Below are 4533 nucleotides of genomic sequence, written 5' to 3'. Positions count from 1 at the left end.
CCAGCTATATGATAGGAGTGTGCCATCTGATACAAATTAGCATTTTCCCCAGCTACCACCCTAATCCTATATATTCCCCTGTACTCAGGAATAAAGTTGTGCTGACTCACTGACTGTCTCCCAGAGAGCTATCTCCATCATGTTCAAAGTCCAAGTACAAAGCTTTTTGCTGTGGCTTCTGCCCTTTTGTCCTCATGGTCAATGAACAGTGATGAAAAAGGGGACCCCACAGGTGGGAGGTAACAATGTGGATAAATGCAGAAAGGTTGACACTAGAGTGCACTGGACATAAGCTCTGGTAAAGAGTATGGACCTGGGGCTCCATCCTAAGGCGTCCTTGGAGGGTCTTGTTAGAAAGTTCAAGCTGGCTACCAAGATCTACCCAGATCTCTAAGGCATCTGGTGTAGTCATGGCTGTTATGTGTCAAAACGGGAGAAGGAGATGGGAGTCCATGGGGATTCACAGATCTCCTCTCAGTGACACCAGAAGATGGTACAGGTCTCTCAATGGAAGTCAATTTACTGAGAGTCTAGGGATGTGGCTCAGTTGGTAGACCACGTGCCTCATGTGTTCAGGAAGCCCTAGGCTGTATGTCCAGCCCTATGTGAAACTGGGCATTCGTGATACATGTTTGTATTCCCTGCACTCAGGCGGGTAGAGGCAGCAGGATAAGAAGTTCAAGGTCAGGACTGCTTAGGGTAAGGATAGTCTAGGATACATGAGAACAAGTGCCAAATTAGAGGGGGTGAAGGAAATATTATGGTGTCTTATAACCTGTATGTTGGTTTATTATTATTACTAAATTATTATTATTAAATTGTGAAATGACGAGATCTTATAGTTGACTCCTTTTGGTCCTGGAACCTTCGGGGATAGAACTTAGTCATGTGAACTAACCTAAGGGAATTATGAACATAAAGAACTATATCAGCTTTCCCTCTTTCCTCTTCCTCTCCTCTTCCTTGATGCCAGGAAGGCTCAAGCCAGATTTAGAGTCCACTTCTACATACAAAGTATTCAGAATTTCTGGGTCTCATTTATGTGAACCTAATTGTTGGCCACATTTAAAGTTTTAATGGTCTCCCTTCCTTTTGTCATCCACTCAAAAAAAAATTAAAAACCACTTTTTTTTTCTTCAGAAACATGTATATGTGTGTATGTGTGTGTTTTAGAAAACTCGAAAGAAAACAAAGTTAGCTGGGCATTGGTGGCGCACACCTTTAATCCCAGCACTTGGGAGGCAGAGGCAGGCAGATCTCTGTGAGTTCGAGGCCATCCTGGTCTCCAGAGCGAGTGTGGATAGGCTCCAAAGCTACACAGAGAAATCCTGTCTCGAAAAACCAAAAAGAAAAAAAAAAGTTAACTCTTTATATTCACCTAGGTATCAGTCTTTATATAGAGTCTTTTAAAACTATCTTTTATTTTGTTTTGTTTTCTTTTTGTTTGCTTGAGGGTTTTTTTGTGTTTTGTTTTTGGTGTGTGTGTGTGTGTGTGTGTGTGTGTGTGTGTGTGTGTGTGTGTGTGTGTGTCTCTGTAGACCAGGCTGCCCTCGAACTCAGAGATCCACCTGCCTTTGTCTCCTGAGTGCTGGGATTAAAGGCGTTAGCCATGCCTCGACAATATTTTCATTTCAATGCAAGATGACATTTTATTCAGCAGTCTGCTCTCATTCAGTCAAACATCTACACTTTTCCGTTTCACCAAATCTCTAGCTCATCTTTTACATTCTATCAAATTTCTCCAGTTGATTCCCAAATCTTTCCATAACCAATTTGTCTGGTTTTTTTTAAATCTAGCAGAAATCATGGGGAAAGACGTAGTAATGGGCTGGGGCTCTGTGTCCCTCAGTGACTGCCTAGCATGCAGGCGGGTCTGGGTTTGATTTCTAGCCATCAAAACCAAACTGAGGCTGGATGTGGTGGCCCACCCCTTCAACCCCGGCACCCAGAGGGCAGAGGTAGCAGGCAAACCTCTGCGTTCGAGGCCTGTCTGGGTCATAGCGAGTTCCTATTTCAAAAGAACAAAGTAAGCCCCAAAAGCAACAGTTTATATTATTTCTCTACCGCATTCCCTTTTGTTTCCTGTAAACGAACATTCAGATCTAAAGGTGGGTGGATCCCAATAAACTATTTCTGGCCTGGTGGTGGTGCCTCACGCATGCCTTTAATGCCAGCACAGGCAAGCAATCTCTTCATTCTTCTCAGTAAATACGTAAGGTATCCATATATAACTGAGAAGAATTACCGTTGACCTTGTATGGCGTCACTAATGACGACACATTTTCTCATTGATGTTCTATTTCTAGATTAGGAGGGTAAATTAGAAACTTGTGGGAATAGTTCACCTACTGTTCCTGCCACGGTTTAACCAGTCGATATTCTTTATTTAGAAAGCGTTGTGTAGCTTTTCCCGGGATCCATGAATAAATGTCTGTTTTGATGAGCACCAGCCGACAGACTCACGGCGCCAAAGTTCAGCTTGGTGAATGTATTGGTGTTACTTGCAGAAGTGTGGGTGACCCAAAGCCCATCCCAGTTTGGGTGAGGACTCAGGACTCAGGAACTCCTTGGGGAAGGCAGGGTCTTCTGAATCTTGTGTCTTTTTAAGCTTCCTGCGCCTTGTAAGTTCTGTTAGCTTCTTTTTCAAATGTATTTTAAACTACAAGTGTGTGTGCACGCATACAGCACTCGGTTCTCTCCTGCCGCCATAGGGGTCCCAGGGACCGAACTCAAGTACCGGTTAGCTGGGGCTGGGAAGGTCCCTACCACTGAACCACGTCGCCAGCTCTTAGTTACCTGCGTGGTGCTGCGGGTTCGCCGGATTTTGGTGGAGCTGCTTTGGTTCCCGCGCGTGAGGAGCACACGCCCAGCTCCCCGCAGCGCGGGAAACTTCTAGATGTCAGACACCCAAGCCGGCAGGAACAGAACAGGAGATTCCGACCGCTAGAGGGCCGTTTAGACTTTTTTTTTTAATTAAACAGCAAAAGTTTGGGTGCACGGAAGCAGAAACAAAATACAATTAGTTTCGAGAAATATTTTACAAAAAAAAAAAAAAAGAAAGAAAAGAAGAAAGAAAAGCTCGCAAAAGATATTTTTAACATGTGATACACCACCTAAAGCAAACTAAAATAATGTCATTCCTTTGAAAGGACCTAGAAAAGAGTCCTGTCCGACTGCCCGGCTAGCTCAGTCGGTAGAGCATGGGACTCTTAATCCCAGGGTCGTGGGTTCGAGCCCCACGTTGGGCGGGAGACTTTTCGGTTTTCCAGGTCAGCATCTGACTTGCTATCAAACCTCAGTACTGAGTAGTTTTCAAGTTACTTATTGTCAAACAATCCAATACTAAAACAACCATACAAATGGAGCACTTTTACTCCACCCTAAGACCTGTAATTCTGTCCCTGGAGTCCACGTGCTTGAAAGAACCTAAATGACTCCCACAAGTTGTTCCATGGTGTCCACACCACAAACACCCACCCACACCTATCACCAACATAATAATTGACAATTAAATGAAAAACAGCAAGATAAGGGTACTCCGCCTAGGAAAACTTTTTTTTTTTAACTTCTATTTCAATGTTCTATTTAAGGGCAGCCTGAAGTGAAACATTAGGTATCACTGACAAGAAAATGAATGATATCGTAGAGTTCACAGACATTGTGTAAGTGATCTTTATGTTTCATTTAATAATGTCTGTGGTTTTGATTTGGTTGATTTGGAGAGAAGTTCCAATTCCAATATCTTGGTTTTTTTGTTTGTTTGTTTGTTTTTGTTTTTGATTTTTGGAGACAGGGTTTCTCTGAGTAACAGCTCTGGCTGTATTCAGGCTATAGATCAGGCTGGCCTCGAACTCACAGAGATCTTCTGCCTCTGCCTCTCAAGTACTGAGGTTAAAGGTACGTGTGCCACCACTGCCGGCACCAATATCTTCTTACACTACTCTAAGACTGCATTGGCTATATGCAATCGGAAACCCACCGTTAGGGTTTTTGTTTGTTTTTTACCCCCTTCCCTTTTCTTTTTATTAAAGTTAGTAATTTAAATAGCAGTTTTTGTCCTTTTAGAGCTCCTTTTCTTCATAGATTTTTTTTCTTTTAAACAGGTCTTGCCTCAAGTTTATTTGTAAAAACAGCACAGGGCATGATCACCTGCAGATAAGTGTGTAGGTGTGTACACCAGTCCATCGTCTTCACAGTGGAAGAAACCTTTTCTTTGGGGCCTTCACGGGGGCCTGGGCACCTTTGGAAGCCTGAGCTGGAGGAGCTTGGCTTGAACCTTGGGCTTTGGTTGGCAGAGCCTGTGACCCTTAGCCAGGTAGCTTCTAATCGGCTTCCCAAGCTTGGGGTGAGCGATGAAAGCAAGGCGGCTGAGTTTGCGGCTGGGGTCCATCTGCATCTTGGGCTTCACCACCTTGGGCTTCACAAGGTCCTTAATGTCCTCTGCGCGTGCGCTCATGGCCTTCGCATTGTTTGCCTCCATCTTCTTCAGGCCTTTCTTGTTGTGTTTCTTGGCAAAGTGCAAGTTCTGAACGG

General features: G+C 43.9%; 1 non-coding gene across 1 annotated transcript; it reads left to right on the top strand.

Annotated features, from left to right (window-relative positions):
• The first annotated feature begins 3175 nt into the window (after nucleotides 1-3175).
• On the top strand, nucleotides 3176-3248 carry Trnak-cuu. Its single transcript has one exon. It is a non-coding gene; the product is annotated as a tRNA-Lys (tRNA).
• The last annotated feature ends 1285 nt before the right edge of the window (nucleotides 3249-4533 follow it).

Source organism: Cricetulus griseus, chromosome 4 (genome assembly GCF_003668045.3).
Source record: "Cricetulus griseus strain 17A/GY chromosome 4, alternate assembly CriGri-PICRH-1.0, whole genome shotgun sequence".
Classification (NCBI taxonomy): Eukaryota; Metazoa; Chordata; class Mammalia; order Rodentia; family Cricetidae; genus Cricetulus; species Cricetulus griseus.
The sequence above is the reverse complement of the archived record's forward strand: the minus strand, read 5'-3'. Positions and strand labels throughout refer to the sequence as shown.